Source organism: Apium graveolens, chromosome 11 (assembly GCF_009905375.1).
Source record: "Apium graveolens cultivar Ventura chromosome 11, ASM990537v1, whole genome shotgun sequence".
NCBI lineage: Eukaryota > Viridiplantae > Streptophyta > Magnoliopsida > Apiales > Apiaceae > Apium > Apium graveolens.
The window spans coordinates 173017086-173041319 of record NC_133657.1 but is presented as its reverse complement, the minus strand read 5'-3'; the positions used below and the strand labels follow the sequence as shown (position 1 = coordinate 173041319).

Below are 24234 nucleotides of genomic sequence, written 5' to 3'. Positions count from 1 at the left end.
ACTTAACCCTAATTTCAATTACTATCTCAATAAATGTGTGAAAACGGAGCAATATTGTTTTAAGCATCTTCAGAATCAAGGTTTGCTTTCGATTAACCCATCTTTAATTACTGTGTGTTACTTGTTCATATCTGGTTTAATTGTTTTGTTTTTAACTCTTCTTTTTTCCGCAGATCTGGAAGTTCTTGACTCGGGGAGTTCCTTTATGTTTTAAGGTATATTTTTTCAATATTTTTTGGATTGCATGTATAATTTTAGAGTTTTTCTTAATTTTAGAGTTTTACACAAGTGTTTGATTTTTTTTCGACTTTAGAGTTTACACAAGTGTTTACACAATTTTAGAGTTTTTTTATGCCTATATTACGTACACAGAAGAGGCCATTATATTAAACTAACTCAGGGTCCATTATATTCAGTCTATTCACTATCCTAGAATTTTGATCTTTTCGGATAACTAACGTCTTCTTCGTAGTGGCAGAATTATGCCATTTGCTTGAAACTAAACCAGACTTAAGTATAGCTATTCTAGATTAAAACTTTGTATTACATCATGACATAATCTTAATCTTAGAAAAACACTCATTAACTTGTTAAACTAGAAAACAACAATGTGATGCATGATCACCTTAACCTTATTCATGTTTACTTGCATTGCTGAGAGTTCATCGCCTCATTAAAGTTGGTTGAAAGTAATTTGAGCTCCATGTTGTGGTTGAAGAGTCATAACAGTGTGAGGAGCATGTGTGTAGGATGGTGAGAGTTCAAAAGAGAAATTCTGTAAGATCACAGCCAATGCAACTTTAACTTCTATTGTTGCAAAATGGTTTCGAATACACATGCTTGGACCCCAGCCGAAAAGAAAGAAAGCTAGCTTATCTTTAGATGCCTTTGCAACTCCTTCGGAGAACCTTTCTGGTTTGAACTCCTCAGCATCATCTCCCCAAAGAGCTGGATCATGGTGGATATTCAATAGAGGCAATGTAATATCCACCGCAGCTGGTATAATGATATCCCCTATCTTGGTTCTTTGGAGGTTTTTAGGTATAAAACAATGACTGGTGAATATAACCTTTGGACTTCATATAGTATCAGAGTGACCTACAGGAGAAACAGAATGATGAATTGCACTAGAGGAACTTGATTAATTTAATTAGATTAGCACAAATGAAGAATTGATAAACTAAGTTTTGTTGAATGAAAAGTAACATATAATTTTAAGGCAGCTTATACCCTCGAAACTTGGAATGTTATTTCCACATACTAGCAGAACCTCTTCCCTGGCCTTTTCTTGCCAGTCTTGGTGCATGGCTAAGACAACTATTATCCAAGTCAACCAACTTAAAGTTGTCTCATGTCCAGCAAGGTAAAACAGCTTACATTCCTCTATGATATCTTACTATCATTTGGTTACTATGTGCGCCACTTGAATTATTTATTGGATTTATCAGTTTACTGGATTGCAAGAGCAGGCCTAATATGTCGTCATTCCTGGATTCTCCTCCTGTTATTGCTCTGTCTTTCTTCTCAACTAATGTTCTGAGCATCGAGGTAATCCTTTTGTTCAAGCTATTTCTACTTCTGTTCTTTTTACTTGGGATAAATCTGCTTAGTATCGAGTCGAAGTCATTGAAAGGATACTAATATCAGATATTTTTTGAACAAAATTGAAACCTACTTGTTGAGGTAAAAAGGTTGTTTAATTTGCAAAATAATATAATTTCAGTAATATGTTCGATGATATACCTGAAACCAGGAATGTATAAAGTTTGCATGGCTTCCATAACTAGCACCTGGAGTTCTTTTTGCAATTTTAGAACCTTTTTGCCTTCTTCGTAGCTGCTACCAAATGATGTTCGAGAAATAATATCACCTGTAAGATCTTGAAATTCTGTCCAGACATCGATTTTTTTAGGTCACACACACTGTAGAGGGGGGTGAATACAGTGTATAGCACAATCAAATCGAACTTTAATAACTCACGTAACAGAAAACAAACTTTATTAAAACAATAAACTCTATTACAGTATGGAACTGTTCTCTCTCAGTGATGAACAAATATCACGAGAGCTGCTAGGGTTACAATGAATAATCTTCTCGATTGTGATAACACTTATAGTGTAAACCCTATGTCTGTGTTTATATACTACACAATTACAAGATAATCGCTAATTGATATGGAATATAATTCTGCTTCCTAAAATATATCAATCAGATATCTTTTCTTCCAAGTATTCTATTCTTCATAGAATTCCATCTTCATGCATATCTCTTCTTATGTTTGTCTCGATCTTCTTTCATTTAACCAGCTGCCTTCCTTATCTGAACGTCCTTCAGTACTTAAGTTCTGATATCCATCTTCTGATAATTATCCCATAATAATATAAGTACTGATATCCTTAAGTCCTGACTTCCAGTAAGTACTGATTTATTCTGTTTAAGTAAGATCTGAAAACTAAACATAAATCACATTAGCCATGACATTATCAAATATATCTAACAATCTCCCCCAACTTGTAAATTAGCATAATATACAAGTTTAAAAAATATTTGATGATGTCAAAAACATTAAGTACAAATGTATGAGAATTTGACTAGATAACTACAACTTACAGTCCTTAAAGCTTTACCAATCTTTAACTTCTGATAACAACTTCAGTCTGTATCCATATCAGAATTTAAGTAGTTGTAGATCTTGACTTGGCTTTATCTTCTGATCTCTCTGATGTCAGGAGTTGTTCTGAGATAGTTCTTCAACAAACATCTCTCAGCATATCTAAGTTCATCAACCATCCTCCTTTTAGCATCTTTAAGTTCTGCAGAATCTTCACCAATTTGAAAGATTGCAGCCCTGAGATCATTAATTCTAGCTTTCCTTATGTCCTGATTCAGTCTGATCATATACGCCTTGTCAGACTCAATATTGAATTCCACAGCCCTGTAACCCAGAAAGGTAGTTATAATCTTAGCAGAATTGGGCTTCATCTCAACAATATCACCCTTGTGATCTCTGTACTTTGGAAGATATGTGCTGTCAGACTTAACAGAATAAAGCTTTTTCTATTTCTGAATTTGACTCTTCAAAAAGTTTGCAGCACTTTCTGTTATTTTGTCATTCACTTGAAGTAAGAATAATACATATTCCAGCTCTTCAAAATACTTCAGTGGAATGGCATTTTCACGTATATGATAAACCCTACCATCTGTCATGAAGTACAACAAGATGTGTTCTTTCAAGTAGGTATGGTAAACCATTTGTACAAATTCTAGTTGATTCAATCTCTCAGGAGTTGCTCCAATACCAGGTTCACTTAAGGAAGTTGGATCATTGGTTGTGTTCTGTATTCTTCTTTCATCAGCACTTTCCAATCCAGTTTTATCTCTTGCTTCCTTTCCAGTAACCACTCTTGCTTCAAAACCACTTGCAGCAGTCTTCAAAGGTTGAGTCTGTTTGGCTTTGGTGAATCCTGGTAGGAGTATCTTTGAAGATTTAACATGAGCAATGTCAGAGGTTTCCTTTGATTTATCTTCTGATATCAAGTTAACTTGAGCTATGTCAGAGGTTACTTGCTTCTTTGAGATATCAGAACTAACTATCTCTTGACTCTGAACAACTTGAGCCATGTCAAAGGTTGTCTTAGAAACTTTTCTTGAAGTCAGAGCAAGATCAGCATCTTCATCAGTAATTTCTTCATTCACAGGAGGCACATAAACCTTGATAGGATCACCAACTTTCTCTTTGCCCTTGGATATTGGATCTATCCGCAGTTGTGATTTAGCTTTGGTTGCTTCAGAATTTGTCCTTTCTTTTATCACAATGCCTTTGAGTTTTGGAAGTTTCTTTTTACCAGAAGCTTCAGATTTAGATTTGACTTTTTCTGATTTAAGTCTAGCTTCTTCTTCCATCAGACTCTCCAAGTCCATTCCTGGATTTTCCTTAAGAAATAACTGTCTTGACATTTCTTCATCAAGATCCAAAAGTTCATCAGAACTTATCCTTTTACCAGTTGCAGAAGTAATTCTTTTTCCAGCATCAGAACTTGTCCTGTGACTTGTGATTTCATCTTTTCTTGATGAGAAACCTCTACCTTGACTATGACCTCCACCCATTCCAATGTTTCCCTGGTCATCTTTTTCATCATCCTTCCCCTTCAGTGTCTTATCAGTTTTGCATTTGGACTTAATTACTTTCTCCCCCTTTTTGGCATCAGCAGGTAACATAAGAGAGACAAGCAATTCCATTGAGGCTTGGATTTCATCAAGTTGAGATTGCTGAGAAGCTTGATTTTTCAAAATATCATCAATCTGAGATTGTTGTTTCTCTTGGGTCTTCTCAATATAAGCAACTCTGTCAAAGGTAGGTTGGAAGAATTTTTTCTTGTCAATTTTCTGAACTTGTTCTTGCTTGATTAATTCTTCCTGAATTTTATGTAACTCTGCATGAGTAGTTGAATAGAGACCTTGCAGATTTTTAGTACTCAATGCAGTGACTCGAAGCAGTGTTTTGAAATAATCATTAATTAACATCTCATCAGCTTTTGTCAAGTGCTAATCAAGAGTCTTTGCAGATGGAACACATGTAACTGAGTACCATTCCTTAGTCCGCTCCTGTCCTGCAGGAGTTTCACTCCAAGGCACTGGTGCTTCTCTTGTAACAAACTTCTTTACTAGTTCACTTTTGTGAACAGTTTGCTGAGGTGCATGTCCTGAAGGACCTACTTCATCAGTATCTGCATTTGGAGCAACATCACCAGTATCATTAGCAGTTGCAGCATCAGAACTTACAGAATCAGCATCTTCTGATAAAACAACAGTATGAGAAGTAATTGAGGCTTCAGCATCATCCTCTAAGTGCTGATCTGGTTCCAAGTTCTGATCAACATCCATATCCTGATGCTCACCTATATTCTGATCATCAATATCTAGATGCAGAGAAGGTGTAGTAGACAATTCTGGAGTTTGAGTAGCATCAGTAACAGGTGTTGTTGATGGATTAATTGCCGTTGGAGCTTCTAAGTAAAGTACCTCAGGCACAACCAGGTTCTGAATATTAATTTCAGCACTTATGCCTGGATCAATAGGAGATACAGTCTTATGTACAGGAGACACAGATGGTGTGTTGGCTTTTTCTGTACCAGCTTCATGAGTTGGAGTCAATGGAGAAGCAGTGGCTTCAGCAGATTCTGGTTCTTGTGAGATCAGAGATTCCTGATCTCCTTCCTTAGCTGCTGCTTCCTCATCATCTGAAACTGGCCTTTTAGCTCTCTATTTCTTGTATCTCTTTGAAGATGGGGATTCCTTGGGAGGTTCAGCAGAAGTCATTCTTCCAAGCCTTTTGAGAAGCCTAGATCCCCCAGTTCCAGAATCCTTCTGAGAAGGAACTTTCTCAGCTTCTTTAACAACAGGTTCTGATGGAGAAACCGGTTCTTCACTATCAGACTCATCTCTTAGAACAATCCTCCTTCTCTTCTGTGGTGTTTGAGAAACAGTCTTTGTCCTCTTAGGCTTGGAAGATGAAGGCTTCACAGTAGGTGCTGAGGATGAAGGTTGAGCTGTCTGTGAAGTTGAGAGATATGATTTGAGATATGTTCTGAGGGAAGGTTGAGGTATAGATGTATGAGTGGTATGTTCTAATGGTTGCTGTGGTGTTTGGGTTTTGGTGGTGGGTTGTACATCAGGATAAACAGATCTTAGGTGTGAGGATCAATATTTACCAAGATCTGTTTTACAGACTGAGGAATCTGTAAAGGTCTAACCACCTTTTTCTTAATGTCAGCATTTACCAAGTCATTAAAGGCTCGTTTTGCAATTTTGAAAGGCGGAGTTAAGTCAGTGGTAAATTGGGGTTCATCAGCACAACATAAATTATATATAAGCTGACAAAATCTAGCAAAGTAGACAACATTCCTATCTTCTGTCATCCTATCCCCAATAAAACCTATCACAGCATTTGCAAAATCAAAATGAGTTTGGTTAATGATAGCATACCCGATGTGCTGACTCATTATAGGAATGGCATCAAAGTTGGAACACTTATTCCCGAAGGCTTTAGTGATGCAGTCGAAGAAGAAGCTCCATTCCTTTCTGATATGTGCCCGTTTCAACTGTCCAAGCTTAGCCAAACTCTTTTCATACCCCAAACTGTCCATTAACTCTTGTAGAGCTGATTCCTCCGGTATTGAAAAAGTACAGCCTTCTGGTAAATGTAAGGCCTTGCGAATTGTACCAGGAGTTACCACATGTTCAGAATCATTCACTTAAAAAACAATACTGGGAGTACCAGTTGTACCACCATTATCAAAATGCCCAGTCCGCCAAAATGTCAGAACTTGTTGACTTGAAAAGACTGAAGGCTGGGTCAATGCATACCCAATTTCACTGTGTGCAAGAAGATCTTGCACAAAATGCAACTCAGACGGAGCTTCAGCATGATCGAGAATTACAGCATAGTTATTTGGAACGAACTTAGCTCCATCAATGATCAAATCCTTAGGTGCCATGAGAAAAATCGAAAATTAAGAGTTGCCTGTTAGGTGTTTGATAAAATGTCTGTATGAAAAACCAACATCAGGAGATGAGAGAGAGTAAAAGCAAAGAAAGAAAGATAAAGTGTAAAAGTAAATAAAAGATTGTATAATCTTCTCTCTCTCTTACTTATACTTGGGAAAAAAAATATAACCGTTGGACACCTGTCAGACATGCAACAATAATGAATAGTTAATGGGCACGGGAAAACAGTAATCATTACTTACCCACTTGCAGTTTTTCAAGGAAAAACCGTTCCACTTACCCAGTAATTCCATTAATTGAGGTAAATCAGTTTTAATTCAAAATTTAAACTTTTCCCACTTATTCAATTATTTTCACTACAACACCAATATTCTTAAAAAAATTCGAGTGTGAGAATGACCAAAATAAATCAAATAAACAAGTACTGATATTTTAAGATCAGAACTTAATTTAAATCAAAAATGAAATGGTCATCAGAATATGGATATATCAGGATTTATCAGTGCATTTAAATTACAAACATCTCAGAGACAAAAACTTGCAAAAAGTAGAAATTCCATTAATTTATTAAGAGAATACATTCATGAAATTTAAATTACATCAGAGCATTACAAGATTGTCCTAAGCTTCTAAACCTAACATCAACAGCCTTTGTCCTAGCTCAAGAAGCAGGGCAAAGCTGACGATGAAGAAAAACAGGATGAAGAAAATAAGTTATTTCTTCTTCCTACTCTCTACAAAAAGAATAGCGAGTCTGATGATTCGCTCTTGCTGGCGGAGAGCTTCCAGTCTTTCTTCCTCCAATCACTCCAGATGGCGATAGTAGTCCATGTAAAAGAACAGGAGGTGGGTGAGAACCTCCTGGGGAACCGAGTTCCAAATCTCATCAGGAATGACAGTGATGTGCCATTCCTGCTGCCATGCCTCACATCTCAGCTCCATGTTGAAGGTTTCATAGTTCAAAAACATATTATAATTGACCATGATTGTATTGGTATAAAGAAAAGGAGAGTGAGTTTGTGAGAAAAGAAATAATGTGTAGGCTGATGTGAAGTGTTGGTTTATATAGGCAAGAGAATGCCAGGAGACGCAAGGAAATTTAATGCTTACAGGTAGAAATAATTCTACCTCGTCCCCCTAGACTGGGAAGAAGAAAAACAGTCATTGGAAGTGTAAAACAATGTTTAATGCGCACAAGAAACAAGTAAATATTATTGTGCATGTACGTGTACCACTATCCCTAATTATAATGACTGTTAATATTCCGCCCCAACATATTCTGATTTAAAATGAGACCGTTTTTAGAGTTTATCCACAAATAAGTCAAGTAAAGGATCAGAATTTAATATCATAACTTGGACTTATATCAGAACTTAACAGTCATCAGGACATGATCTCTTAACTCGAAAAATGAATGCCTATCTTTGTAATTCTTCACATAAATTCTGATATCGATTCTTTAGAACTTAATCATCAGAACGTTCAACAGAACTTGTCCTCAGAATTTATGCAATCTGACACATAAACTGTTCATTTAAAATAACATAGATCACCACAGTAATTTTCATCATTCATATGGAGTGTTAGTGTGTGCATTAAGCTCAATATCAGACAAAGAGTAAAGTCTGATTCACTTCAGTACATCTTAGAAATAAGGCATAACTAAAACTTTACTAAAAATCTGTCATTATTCTGAAGCCAACTATTGAATGAGTTCATGCTTGAGTCCACCTCAACTGTTTTGTGCTAATTTTGTGCATCTTTTTAAATTCCATCTGACAGTGGCTTCTTAGTATAAGTGAGTCACGACTGCTTATCAGAATTTATGCTATTATCAGAGTATTTCTCCAGTAATCATAGAGTGTGAAAAGTCACCAAGAAAAATATTTATTTGCTTTTCTGATGCATATTACGTAATACCAGCAATGCACTTGGGTCGTCCCTTCCACATTTTTACTCTAGACCTCAAAGGAGTACCTGATTTTTATTTCTTTTTCCTTTCCTTTTTCTTTTGATAAGTGAGGTTTATCAGCACTTAGTACATTCAACAGATTTACTAGCATCAGAACTTAACAGAAGAGAGGCATCATTCTAGTTTTTGACTTAGTAATAAGATAGACAAAGTAAACTCAACTAAGCTCAATATCAGAATTTTCCTGTGTCAATAGATTTCCACAAAAATAATTACTTCTAACGTGGGATCTCTAGTGTATTGAAGACTACTAGGTCAGTATCTAGCACATGTATCCTCATAGGATTGAATAGTTACATAAACAGTCATATCACTATCAGAGTTTAGAAAGTCACATCAGACAACAGTCAGTACTTAAGCAATTTTCAATTAAGCACAGAATACACAAAAAGAGTATTTTCTGTAAATACTGAGCATAAAGTCTGATGCATCAGAACAAAACTAAGCAGATTTAGAGAAAGAACCTAAAACCATTCCAAGTTCATTTACCAATCTTGTAAAAGTAGCTTCACACAGTGGTTTTGTGAAGATATCTGCTAGTTGTTGATCTGTTGGAACAAAGTGCAATTCCACTGTACCTTCATCCACATGTTCCCTTATGAAGTGGTACCTGATGCTGATGTGCTTTGTCATTGAGTGTTGAACTGGATTACCTGTCATAGCAATAGCACTTTGATTATCACAGTAAATAGGGATTTTAAAATATGTTAACCCATAATCCAGTAACTGATTCTTCATCCAAAGAATCTGTGCACAACAGCTTCCAGCAGCAATGTACTCTGCTTCTGCAGTTGATGTGGAAATTGACTTTTGTTTCTTGCTAAACCAAGAAACCAATCTGCCTCCAAGAAATTGGCAGCTTCCACTTGTGCTTTTCCTATCAATTTTGCAACCTGCAAAATCTGCATCTGAGTAACCTATTAGTTTAAAATCTGATTCTCTGGGATACCACAATCCCAGATCAGCTGTTCCCTTAAGATACTTGAAAATTCTTTTCACAGCTGTTAAGTGAGGTTCTCTTGGATCTGCTTGAAATCTTGCACAAAGACAGGTAGCATACATGATATCAGGTCTACTAGCAGTTAGATAGAGTAGTGAGCCAATCATACCTCTGTAATCAGCATCTTCATTTGATATCTTGACTGCATCAGTTTGGCAAACTTCTTGCAAAGTATGTCATTTGTAGAACCAAAAATGATATCATCAACATAAATCTGGACCAGAAGTAAGTCCTTTCCATGGTTGAGGTAGAACAATGTTTTGTCTATTGTTCCTCTGTTAAATCCACTTTCCAGAAGAAACTGAGCTAAATTCTCATACCATGCTCTTGGAGCTTGCTTAAGTCCATAAAGTGCTTTATCAAGCCTGTAGACATAATCTGGATATTTGGAATCTACAAAGTCTGGAGGTTGTTCAACATATACTTCTTCCTCTAATTCTCCATTAAGAAAAACACTTTTCACATCCATTTGAAAGACATTAAACTTTTTGTGAGCATCATAAGCCAAAAATATCATTATGGCTTCCAATCTAGCAACTGGTGCAAATGTTTCATCATAGTCAATTCCCTCCTGTTGAGAATATCCTTTTGCAACCAGCCTTGCCTTATTCCTTGTAATTATGCCATCACTATCGATTTTGTTTCTGAATACCCATTTTGTACCAACAACAGATCTGTTCTTTGGTCTTGGCACTAGGGTCCAGACTTTGTTTCTTTCAAATTCATTTAACTCTTCCTGCATTGCTTGCACCCAATCAGCATCTTGAAGAGCTTCTTCCACTTTCTTTGGCTCAGTTTGAGAAAGAAAAGAATTATAAAGACATTCACTTGAAGTAGTTGTTCTAGTTCTGACACCTGCATCAGGATTTCCAATTATCAAATCAAGTGTATGTGATTTAGTCCACTTCCTTGCAGATGGAAGATTTTCTCTAGAACTGGATGCTCCCCATGATCCATGCCGTCTTCATTAACATTTTCTGATGCTCCCCCTGAAACTATGCTCTCTGAGTTGTATTCTTCAGAATTTAGATTTTCAGAACTATCAGAACTTGGCTTATCAGAACTTGACGAATCAGAACTTGAAGAGCCAGATGTATGTTCTGATGCTTCTTGAGATGTGGTTATATCTTGAGTATGCTCCCCCTGCATAGGTGCATCTTCATTTGGTGTAGTCACCACAGTTTCAATAACATCAGAGTTTAATCCATCAGAGTTTGCAGTATCAGGATTTAGATTGTCAGGATTTTCAGTATCAGAATTTGAGTCTTCATTTTCAAATCTCAGCTGATCATGATCAATAAAATCTTCAAGTCCAATAATCTTCTTATCATCAAAAGAGACATTGATAGATTCCATGACCACTCTTGTTCTCAAGTTATAGACTCTGAAGGCTTTTGTGGAAAGTGGATATCCAACAAAGATTCCTTCATCAGCTTTTAGATCAAATTTGGATAGCTGTTCAGGATGAGTCTTAAGAACAAAACACTTGCATCCAAATACATGAAAATACTTCAGATTTGGATTCTTTTTCTTCACCATCTCATAAGGTGTCTTTCCTTGCTTGTTAATGAGTGTTGCATTCTGAGTAAAACAAGCAGTCTGCACAGCTTCAGCCCAAAAATAGGTTGGAAGCTTTGCTTCATCAAGCATTGTACGTGTAGCTTCAATAAGAGTTCTATTCTTTCTTTCAACAACTCCATTTTACTGTGGAGTTCCAGGAGCAGAGAATTCCTACTTGATTCCATGGTTTTTGCAGAACTCTTCCATTATCAAATTCTTGAACTCAGTACCATTATCACTTATTATTATCTTCACTGAGTCTTTGACCAATTTATTCAGTTGCTTGACATGATCAATCAAGAGAGATGCAGTTTCACTTTTTGTGTGCAAGAAATACACCCATGTGTATCTGGTGAACTCATCCACTATGACCATAGCATATTTCTTCTTTGCAGTAGACATGACATTTACTGGACCAAATAGATCAACATGTAGTAGGTGATAAGGCTCAAGAATTGATGATTCAGTCTTGCTCTTGAATGAAGATTTTCTTTGTTTGGCCTTCTGATAAGAATCACAAAGGCCATCAGGAGCAAATACTGACTTTGGCAGTCCTCTCACAAGATTTTTCTTGACCAACTCATTTATATTGTTGAAATTTAAATGAGAGAGTTTCTTGTGCCAATTCCAGCTTTCTTTTATTGATGTTCTACTCATCAGACAGATTGCAGAACTATCAGTACTTGTTGAAAGCTTGGCTTCATAGATGTTACCACGCCTGTATCCTTTCAGAACAACTTTTCCTGTAGATTTACTTACAACTTCACAGTGTTCTTCAAAGAAATTCACATGATAACCTTTGTCACAGATTTGACTGACACTCAGCAGATTGTGTTTAAGTCCTGAGACCAGAGCTACTTCCTTAATGATGACATTCCCAAGATTGATATTGCCATATCCCAATGTTTTTCCAATGTTGCCATCTCCATAAGAAACACTTGGGCCAGCCTTCTCCATAAAGTCTGATAACAGGGCTTTATTTCCAGTCATATGTCCTGAACATCCACTGTCCAGAACTAGGATGTTTTTCCTGTTGCCCTGCAATCACAAAGACCACTAATGATTAGTTTTAAGGACGCAGACATGCTTGGATCCTTTGGCCTTATTAAGTCTGTTAACATTTGCAGCGGATTTAGCATCAGAGTTTATGTTAATAATTTTCTTATCAGAATTTACACTATCAGACTTTGAATCAGAACTTATACTAGAAGGAACAATGGTAACTTTCTTTAAAGAAGGTTTTATTTGATAATAATCATAGTACAAACTATGATATTCCTTACAAGTATAAATGGAATGCCATAAACTACCACAATGAAAACAAGGATTTTGTGGCTTATATCTAACAGACTGACTCTTAACTCCTGACTTTGAAGGTAAGGAGTTTATGTTCTTATTCTTCCTGCAAAAAAGAAGCCAGCTGGTTAGAACTTCCACAGTTATGACACGTTTTCCTAGGAGCCTCAGGAACAGGCTTATAATTATTGCTTTTATTCACACCTTCCTTTCCATTCCTATTTTTCCTAGGTGATTTTACCTTGTTTGCATTCTTAACATCTTTCAGCTTATGCTTAAGCTGCTTCTTTGTCATTAAGCCTACGTTTACTTCAGGTGTCTTTTCCTGTTTTAGTTTGTCAGAAGTTAATTCCTTTTTAACTTCTGATTTCTCATTATCAGACTTTACAGCTACAAACTTAACAGGTTTTAACTTTGGCTTTTGTTTGACAACTACAGGCTTAATATCTACAGTTCCTTTATCATTCTTATCCTCTCCATAACCTAAGTCCTCTTTCCAGTTTTTACTACTTAACAAATTCTGAGTTGTTCTGCCAGAGTTAGTCCAAGTCCTGATAATCTCTCTTTCCTTTTCTAACTCATCTTTTAGAGATTCATTCATTTTAAGTACTTGATCCCTGACATAGAAAGCATCATCTCTATCTTTCTGAGTTTGATGGAACATGACTAACTCTTTTTCTAAATAATCATTCCTCTTTTTGCAAGCAAGATTTTCAGAAGTTAATCTTTCACATGTTAAAGTTTGATCTCTATAACTAATAAACATGGTTTTAAGATATCTTCTCAACTCATTAATATCATCAGTATGAAAGGCATAAGTAGTTTGAGGTACCTTTAATTCAACAGCTTCAGAACTGCTTTCAGCACTTGCCTTATCAGCATTTGCCATCAAGGCATAATTCTCCTCACTTTCAGAATTTGAGGTGTCTGTCCAGCTTTTCTTCTTTGTGACAAGAGCCTTGCCTTTGTCACTCTTCACTTTCTTGCAATTAGGAGATATGTGGCCTTTCTCACCACAGTTGTAGCATTTGACATTTGTATAATCTCCTCTGTCAGACTTTCCTCCTCCTCCCTCAGATTTTTTGAAATTCTTCTTATCAGAACTTGTGCCTTTCCTGGAAAACTTCTCTCCCTTCCTGAACTTCCTGTATGCAATCTTTGTGATCCCTTTCACCATAAGAGCACACAGCTTCATCATCTCTTCATCAGCATCCATCTCAGGTAAGCTTTCAGATTCTGAGTCATCATCACTTTTAGAACTTGATGACTCAGTATCAGACTTTGTGAATAGAGCTTTACCCTTGTCTTTCCTTGAGGTAGCTGCCTTGGGGGATTCTTCTTCAGCCTTAAGAGAAACTGTCCTTGACTTTCCTCCTTTCCTCTTGCTTCTTTGTTCCATCTCAAGTTCATGAGTCTTGAGCATTCCATAAATTTCATCAAGAGTTGTTTCATCAAGATTATAGTTGTCTCTTATTGTTGTTGCCTTCAAATCCCAGCATTCAGGAAGAGCTAACAGGAATTTAAGGTTTGAATCTTCAAGATCATACTCCTTATTAACCAGTGACAAATCATTCAAGAGTTTGACAAATCTATCATATAAATCAGTCAATGACTCATTAGCCTTTGAGTCAAAATGTTCATACTCTTGAGTGAGTATTTTCTTCCTGTTCTTCTTAATCGTATCCGTTCCCTGACATCTTATTTCCAAGGCATCCCATATCTCCTTTGCAGTCTTGCAGTTTATTACCCTGTTTGACATTACATTATCAATAGCACTATGCAGTAAGTGTCGTACCTTAGCATCCTTAGCAATTGATGCGATATCTTCAGCAGTGTAATCACTCTTCTCCTTTGGTACAGACTTTGCTGCTTCACCTGCAACTGTAACAGCGAGCTTGGTTGGTTTGTGAGGCCCTTCCTTGATTCTATCAAGATATTCTGGATCTGTAGCTTCCAGAAATATGGTCATCCTCACTTTTCATGTGGCATATTCAGATGGTCTCAATATGGGAACTCTAATAGTCTCATATCGGCTTTGAATTTGTGTCTTTGGAGGTTCTTCAGCTTTGGTGGGCTTAGTTGGAGTTTATGCTTCAGACATGATTGTGTTTGGATCTTAAACTGTTTGTGTGTTAACAGATAGGCTCTGATACCACTTGTTAGGTCACACACACACTGTAGAGGGGGGTGAATACAGTGTATAGCACAATCAAATCGAACTTTAATAACTCACATAACAGAAAACAAACTTTATTAAAACAATAAACTCTGTTACAGTATGGAACTGTTCTCTCTCAGTGATGAACAAATAGCACGAGAGCTGCTAGGGTTACAATGAATAATCTTATCGATTGTGATAACACTTATAGTGTAAACCCTATGTCTGTGTTTATATACTACACAGTTAAAAGATAATCGCTAATTGATATGGAATATAATTCTGCTTCCTAAAATATATCAATCAGATATCTTTTCTTCCAAGTATTCTATTCTTCATAGAATTCCATCTTCATGCATATCTCTTCTTATGTTTGTCTCGATCTTCTTTCCTTTAACCAGCTGCCTTTCTTATCTGAACGTCCTTCAGTACTTAAGTTCTGATATCCATCTTCTGATAATTATCTCCTGATAATATAAGTACTGATATCCTTAAGTCCTGACTTCCAGTAAGTACTGATTTATCCTGTTTAAGTAAGATCTGAAAACTAAACATAAATCACATTAGCCATGACATTATCAAATATATCTAACAGATTTCACACGTTCTATGAGTACCAGCTAATATATTCCAGCGATCAACCAACATCATATAACTATCCGTAAAAATTGGTACCATTACCTTTGATAAAAGAAAAAATTTTGTTAATATAGTAAAGATAAACTATTTGATATAATGTGAAGCAAAGCAAATGAGTCCATCATAAATTTAGATTGTGACCTTCAATTTCTCGAGGTGAAAATCAGGGCTGCTTATTCGTCTATGTGCATCCCATTTTTTGCCTTCTAGAGTAGTCAATGCATTGGTCAGTATCAGTATTAGAAGATTAAGTGATGGCTTCTGAAAATGTCCTAGCTTGTTAGCACTACAAGAAACAGGTGTCTAATAGTTGAAGTATTAAACTATTGTAGAATAATGAACTAGTTTAATATAATGGACCCTTCTAATAGTTTTTCTATGTGTAGCAGTCTAATAGTTGAAGTATTAAACTAAATTTAGTTGAAAAAGATTAGAATAATGAACTTTTCTAATTAAAGTTTTCGAAAATAGCAAGTTTAAACTGTTATCACATGTCAGTTGGCAAATTCTTTGTTTCCCTCAAAGTACTCATGTTGTTTGATCGTCTTTGTTATCATATAATTTGTTGCTGCACTTGAAGAATTCTATCTTTATGGTTGGTTAAATGTGCGGTATGATTAAAAAATTGTATGATTTTCAAGTTGGTGTGATGCATTGCAATATGATGGTTTTTATTTATGTCTATCTTTATGCTTGCTTAGATTGGCCATGAGCGGGAGGTAGCTGTTTGCCTGATGCAAAAGTGCATTGATAGGGGACCTGAATTGCAAATTAAATCAGCCATAACCCTGGATCACTTGAAAAATTACATATATATAGAAGCAGATAAAGAAGCCCATGTTAAAGAGGTAGGCTAATTGTCACCAAGATTCAGTGTGTACACAAGTGTATTAAGGGCCTTGCGAGAATAATGACCTAATTTTCATTAAATTTAATCTACTTCCAGGCTTGCAAGGGTATGTGTAACGTTTGGGAAATTTACGTCTGTATTATATCATATTTATAATAAATTATATGTGTTAATGTGTCATTTATGTGGAATTAACCGTCAAACCTTAATCGCTATGTGTTACGTGCATTCGGTGTTGTCCAGGTATTTTTAAGATATTTTTAAGATATTTTATTTTTCATTTATAACTTTCATTTCAAAAGTTTTATGACCCGAATCATGATTTTAAAGCAGGTATTTCAAATAAAACAACGGGCCTTATTTTTCATCAAACGGCTTTTACCATCGCAATATTCTGAACATCTAGGCATTTTATAAATTTTCTCGTTTTGCGAAAAATGACTTTTCCGGACCCCATTAGGTGTTAAAAACCCCAAAAAATCATATTTTTATAAAATTATAGGAGTTTCATTTATACCATTTCTTTGTATTTTTGCATTATTCACAATTTTTGAAATTTTTTGGCATACATATTGTATATATAAAATAATTATAAATAAAATTTTATTACTCAAAAATTATAAAATTAGGGGCCTATTAATTTTAAAAAGTGTAGAATTAGGGCCTTAATTTTAATTAGGAGTATTAATTTCAATACTATAAATAGCCTAATTTTTATTTAATTAATTATAATTAATCATTAAAAATCAGAAAATAATTAAAATTCTCTGCAAACCGGGTCGGGTAGAACAGCTGCGGGTCGAAGAATCAATCGGTGATTTTGATCTGATTTCTATACCAAATCAAGCAGTTCGAGTACTCAAATTAAAGGTTTCATACGTTCTTTTTGTTTTTGATATCAATTTCATGTTTTAATGCATCGTTTTTGATTTTCGATTTCTAGGGTTTATGTTCGAATTAGGACTTTTTGATTCTAGGGTTATTATGATGTTTTGATGATTGATATAGCTTTGTTAGATGATTTACAGTCGATTCATGGTGTTTAATTGAATAAACGATGTCTGGATAGTAATATTCGAATACTAGGGTTTATGTTCAATTTTCAAAACATAACTTCGTGATTTTGGTGAATCTTTGGTTCCTGAATTGTTAGGGCTTTGATTATACGTGTTATAAGCTTTGATTTGCACTATTCAGCATCAAGTTTCATGTATAAATGAATGATTTCGATATTTGGCCGGATTTTGAAGTCGGTTTGGTCGGAGTTGCAGATTCGAGGATGATTCTGATTGTTTTTCAGTTGATTAAAGTTGGTGAATTGATTTAGAATGATTTAGGATTAAAAATGGTACCAAACGGTACCTGTTTGACCAAGAACAGGTGTTGCCGGAGTCCGGGGAACCCACCGGAATCTGGGAATTTTCCGGTATGTTCATCCCGACCCGGATTGTTCTTGGCAACCCAGTTTCTGACCCAATTTCAACCCGCCTTTGATCCCTTATTGTCAGAATTCATTTTCTGACAAGTGTTTCTGAAATTATTTTTATTTTTTATTTTATTTTAATTATAAAAATCAGTTTTATTTATTTTATAAATTGATTAATTAATTATTTAATTAATTGATTTATATTATAAATAATTCTGAAATATTTTCTAAAGATCAGATTTAATTATTTTCTCAATTATTTATTAATTATTAATTAATTAAATATTATTTATTCATTATTTTAAAAATGATTAATTATTTTGATAATTAATCAAATAATTTTCAATAAATTATAATAAATTCATTTTAATTCTAAAAATTATGGAAAAATCACTTTTAATTCTGATTTTTCTTAAATAATTATTAAAAAATTATTTTAGGGTTTCAAAATTTGTAATAATTATTTATATTGAATAATAAATTGATTTATCTGTATTTAATCGATATTAAATAGACCGTTAGTCCGATTCGAGTGAAACGAAAGCCCATTGACTCAGAAAAATGAATTCTTTTCATTAAAAATAATATTAAAACCTAATTTCTTCTAGAAATTAGTTGACCTTGTTAGTTGTTTGATTATCAGTCAAATTGCGTGCCAGGACGAGTTCGAAAAATTCCGAAAAATAGGAAACGAGTCAGATAATGATCAGTTGAGCGATCAGCGAGTCGATTTTGATTCTAAAAATTATTCTAACTGTAAAAATGATTATGTGCTTATGTGTATTATGTTTTTAATCGAGTCTTACTTGTTAATATATAATATACGAGTCAGTCATAAGTGCATGTGTAGACAATAGGAACGATGTGAAGTCGATTCAAGACGCAATTGAAGTACGAAATGACTAAACCAGTCTATTTCTCTAACAGAAGTTAAGCCAGTAAGGCAGGTTGAGCCGGTGAAAGACAAAGGTGATACAATTGAAGTGAGTCACGCAGAAGGCAAGTTTTTCCTCTATTCTAATTTCAGAATAGTGATATTTCTTCAGATTCTTATCACACTTGCACTCTTTTGATTCTTGTTCATATTTTCTTTCTATTCTTGATTTCTCCTTTTCCTTTGAATTCATTGTTCATATTCCAATTTTTATTCACATATATTGATATATTCTGGTGATTAGAATATGTCAAAGCATATCGATTGTTCCGGTTGCTACTTCATGGACTGGGTAGTGATACTTTTGGAGATTAAGTTTACTTAATCCTAAGGACCGGGACATAACCGGATCCTTGAGATGGGCCGTAGTGCCTGGGTGCCCGATTGGGTCTATATAGTGGAATATAGATCTGCATTGTATATTGCCTGATCAGCAGGGTATATATGCGAACTTGTGTCCAGTTTAGTTCATTTGTACTCGCCAGCAATGGCCTTCTTTCTATTCTCGTGGGGTTATATCTTTGCAGATATACCCAGGTTACCGATTCAATTAAACTGCTTAAACACTGTTTATATTTTTTGGACTTGTTGAGCAATTTTTGGTTCACCCCTTTTTGTTGTTATTCACCTTATTGTTTTTAGTTAAGAAAGAATATGAAATCCATCAGGACTCAAGTGGTAAAGAAGCGGGTTAAGCCTCGGGATCCTCTCATACCCAGGTGTTGATCCCAATCTAGGAAAAAAGCTTTGAGTTTCCCGAACAGGTGGATTGTAGATAGTTAATGTGTGTGTTTGAATAAAAGATGAAATTAGTTTAAAACTGGTTAGACAATGGTTTGTAATAAAGAGAGTTTGTAAGATTTTGAATTTAGTTTGTAATAAAGTAGTTAGTGGTTCTTGTTTTCATACTTCAACCTAAAAAGATCATGGTTAGTGTTAAAGGGGTTTAGATTCATTTCTTTATTATTTGTTAATCAGGTTGTACAGGTTTGGTGATTAGCTAGTAACCCACAGACTTATACCCCGGGTCTGGAGGGCATTATAGTATGCTCTACATATTTACAAGCAGTAAGATTCTTCTTGTTCCCGTCAAAGAAATGCAGATGTCCTTGCTGTTAAAAGCAAAGCGATTGAACTTTCTAGGGACACCTGGGTTAGAATGAAGATCAGCACCAGTGACATTTTATAGTTGTATTGTATCTATGATTTTATTTTTATATTGATTTGTCAATATTGGGATCGGATATCACCAAGTAAAATGCGCAGCACTCGAGGATCAATCAACCAACTGTTTATTTGTGTTGGAATTCTTGCAGCACTGGTGGCTGGAGTGCCATTAACATAAAACCCTCTATGGTATTTCCTGATGCACATTTAAATTTCAGGGAGAAAATATTTTGTTAGCTGACTGATTGTGTCGAGACATTATGTAATTAAACACTAAAATATCCCAGCTATTGAAATATTTTTTCTTATGTAAAAATTATGATTCTTTATTTTCTTGGGTCAGGTGAAGGGCTATGTTTGGGATTGCATACATCCCTTCTGTCCTATTGGCAGTAGGTATGGTAGTTTCTCCAGAACGTCCGCTCTGGCTCTATCAGGTTTTATTTACAAAGTTTCAACAAGTATTCGTTTAAAATGAAATGTTAATTAAATATTCAGGTGTCTTTACATGTTTGCTGAATTCTAATTTAGATAATTGAAATGTTCTTTGATCTTGTAGCAAGGAAAGATTTCTAAAGTAGAAGTTGCTGTAAAAAGACTATTTGGGAAAGATAGGGCGCAAAAGTTATGAATGATTTGGATGCCTATAGTCAAGGTTCTACAAAACTAGAAGCTGGCTGGTCTAATCTATTTAGTAGCCGGTACTACAAAGGTAGAAAATCATAAAATGGATGGTTACAGATAAGAACTTGGTGGAAATAATAGAGTAGAACATAATCAGTGTCCTAGATAATTGAATAGAACATATGATTTTTGATCGATACAATTTTCAATATAGTTGTCAATATTGGTGCTGCACTCTTCCTGTTCAAACAGTTGGCTGGTATAAACGCTGTTGTATAGATTTAGCTATTGTGATATAGTTTTGGTTTATATTTATGCAAGAACATGATTCATATACAAATCAAACCTAACAAATAACTGATGTCTTATGGAGGTTTGACATCAGCTTATTATATAGCTACTGATGTCTCTTATGAACAAAACATGAGTTTAGATTAAGACGACCGATGTTAAATTATATCTTTAACAACAGTTCAAAAGTTATCTTAAATACAAGCTTACATAACTGATGTCTAGTATTATAATTTACATCAGTTCATAAAATAACTGATGTTAAAAGTACTTATTTACAATGTCCAAATTTTCATAAACGTTGTCTTTGTCTTTTTTTCTTTATATGTCACATGCTTAAATTGATAGAAATTAAAAGATAAACTATTATTAAACTCGTGATCATGTGTTAAAATATAATATATTAGAAAAAAGATATCAATTTCTAAGTTAGAACTGTTGTCTACTGGTATCTTAGACATCAGTCTAGAACCGATGTCTAAAACTCTGGACCTTTCTCTACACATGCAAAGGCATCGCTTTTAAAAACTTTTAACATCGGTTTATAACCGATGTCTTTTGACCTGTTTCTTGTAGTGACGTTGCATTCATATAGTTTGCATTCATGCATTTTTATTTCTTGTTCTTTGATTCTGTTTATGTTTGAGGACAAACATTGATTCAACTGTGGGGGTATGTTGAGTGGCATTTATGACACTTTATAACGCTCCATAAATCTTTGAATTAGTGTTTTGTACTCAAGTTGTTAGTGTTTTTAACGTATTTTTGTAGTGTTTTTGCATTGCAGGCATTTTCCAGGTAATTAGGTGAATTAGCATGGTTTTAATGTTAATTTGTTGTTAGGATGGTGACTCGAATAAAGGCTCGTGAAAAGACCAGCTCAAATCAACAAGGAGAAAAGAAATCAAAATTTTATCCAGAAGGACAGCGCGCCCGCGCTGAAGTAGCGCGCGGCCGTGCCCAAGAAGCAGAAACTTAGCGCGCCCGCGCTGAAGCAGCCTGCGGCCGCGCCAGGTCGAGGTGACAAAATTCTGTTTCTATTGGGATTTTGAGAGTTTGAAGTCCTGGTTAATTCTATAGCATATATATACATAAATAAAGCTCATTTTTCATAAAGAGACATACCAGAGCTAAGGAGAAGGCGTAAGAAGACCATAGAGCATAATTCAACCAAGGCGAAGAAGATCTAGTTTATATTTGTGATTCTTTGTTTTAAGTTGTAACTTTGGATGCTAGTTTTCTTATTCTTGAACCTTTACTTTTGTTTCATACTTGGTTTATTTAAGCATAAAAACTACGTTTATTATATCATGTTTTTATCGGAACCCACGTTGATGATGAGTCCGATTATGGGCTAATCATTATCGTGGGGTTCTAATGGATTTATTTATGGATTTCTTTAGTTAATTCATTTCGATAACTTAGTGTGTGGTGATTGCATGATAACCTAGTTTTGGTTGTACTTATGCGTCTTATGAGCGTCGTGAACTTATAAGATATTGTGTTAATTCTTAATGAATCGAAAGTGAATTTAAGGGTTTAGAACATGCCATGCTAGCATAGGTTTATGTATGTGATATGCATGATTCGTAGGTAATTTTAACCATCTTACTTGCCCTATGTAATCGCAAGAGATAATTTATGCATTAAACCATTATGTTATCAAATTCTATAGATATATAGGGTCTCAATATAATTGGTTTCTATTCAGCTTCTATCTCTTTTGTGGATGTCTGGTAGTATGGTATGCGTACAACGAAAGTTGGCATTTATCAGTTTCTTGCTATCTGATTAGTGTCATCACCACTGCATGTTAAGGTTAAGAACGAAAATGCTATTGAATGAAGTATTTAATGAAGTTAGAATCCCATGTTTGTGTTATATTGTCAGGTAATAAATAACACACAGAGAGGGGGGGTGAATGTTATTTACTATTTTTAGGCTTTTCTTGAAAGTTAATGGTTGAATAAAGTAAATTAAATTTTGTAGAGAAAAGTGTTCATGCAGAATTTAAACTTGCAGAAAATAAAGAACACAGATCTTCAAAACTCACTTAATTTTATATTAAAAATTAAGACTGTTTTGTTACAAAATTTCTAAGCTCTTTGATGTTAAAGAGCTCAGCTTCTTCTTGAGAGTGATACGAGAGATTTGATCTAAATTGTTACTTCTGACTAAAAGACCAGTTTTAACTTTATAACTTAGTTAACTGCTGATTTACACAGTGGATAATAAACATGCTATTAGCTTTACTAAACTGTCACTTGTCATTTCTATTTATAGAAAAGCAAATCTTCCATTTCTGGCTTAGCATATCTTTAGCATCCCATGTTTACTTTAATCTTCCTCTGTCAGTTAATCTTTTCCATTGATCTTGCACACTCTTTAAGCTACTTTTTGTAGACTTATCAATCCAGCTGTTGGATTGTTTGTTGATTGTTTATCTTGGATATTGAACTGATCTGCAATTCTGTACTTTGAGACTGTACCTCCAGATCTCCAGTTTAGATCTAGAACACTTGACATCTTTATAAGTACATAGGCTTATCGAGATCTATAGGACTCCATATTTATTTTGGCCAGTAGAGGTCTTCAGCTTATCTAGATCTCTAGTCTTCACATCTTCACTTTGACTTGTAGATAAGTCTTAGTTCTCTAATGAAAGTTGACTTATCGATAACTCTGAGTTCTCTAGTGAAGGAATGACTTGTCGATATCTCCAATCTTCAGTTCTTCAACTTGGCTTGTCGATATCTTCCTGAGTTCTCTAGTAGCTTTCTTGACTTCTCCACTCTAAATTCATTTCTTCTATCCTGGTGGATATTGCTCATCCGTCGAGTAGTGATTGTATCCCGACGGATGTGCCTAACAGCAGTCATCCGTCGGATAGCCAAACTACTATCCTGATGGATGTTCCTCATCCGTCGGTACTCTCTGGAGTTCTCGAATGACTTCTCTATAACATTAAATCTGTGACTTGTAGAGATCTTGACTTAGAATATTTTTCTCTAAACAGATTTATTCAACTCCAAGCTTCTTCAAAGTTCTTCTGAGGCATGATCTTCTTGATCTTCTTCCAAATAGAATCCTTAGGCTTGATACTGTTTCTGGAAAAAGACTCCAGTCCTTTGCATTTTTACAGACTTTAAGTTTTACAAGTACAAAATACAAATTAAGATAACAATACAACTTATTTAGGGTTGGCCCCAAGCTTAACTGATTATTGAAAATAATAGTTCATTAATCTCCAATGATCTTTGACATCATCAATTATATATTACAATCTCCCCCAACTTGTTCATTGTGAAATTATGCACAAGTTCTGATTGATGATGTCAAAACTTTAACTAAATGCAGAAGCTAATCTTCCCATCTGGTCTTCTTTTGTTGAGTTACATTTAGATTTATTCTTCCCCCTATGAAGAATAGAATTGTATTATCTAGCAACATCCATCAGCTATTTTGGAAGGCATTTAGATATATTCTCCCCATTTTTGATATTATCTCCAGGTAGAAAGATCCAGCTAGATGCACAATGTTCAAGCTGCTGTCAATGTCCATTTTGAACACTATCTGCAGCTTCAAGCTTCAGTGAGAATTGTAGTGATGAGTTTATCAAATAGAATAAGAGTTTCATTTAGACCTATAGAAAAAGCCTGTTAGTAATAAAAGTCCTAAGCTCTTTATTATTTTGAATAAGTAGTCTCACTACTTCTCACTGTACTAGTCTCATGACTTTTGAGAGTCAGAGTTCCCTCACAAGGATTACTAAATCCAGACACTCATCTACCTCTCCTTTTGCCAGGAAGG

At 34.9% G+C, this 24234-nt stretch overlaps 1 pseudogene; it reads right to left on the bottom strand.

Moving 5' to 3' along the window:
• Positions 1-673: 673 nt before the first annotated feature.
• Positions 674-24234, bottom strand: part of LOC141696145 (cytochrome P450 CYP72A616-like) — a 114360-nt pseudogene continuing 90799 nt past the window's right edge.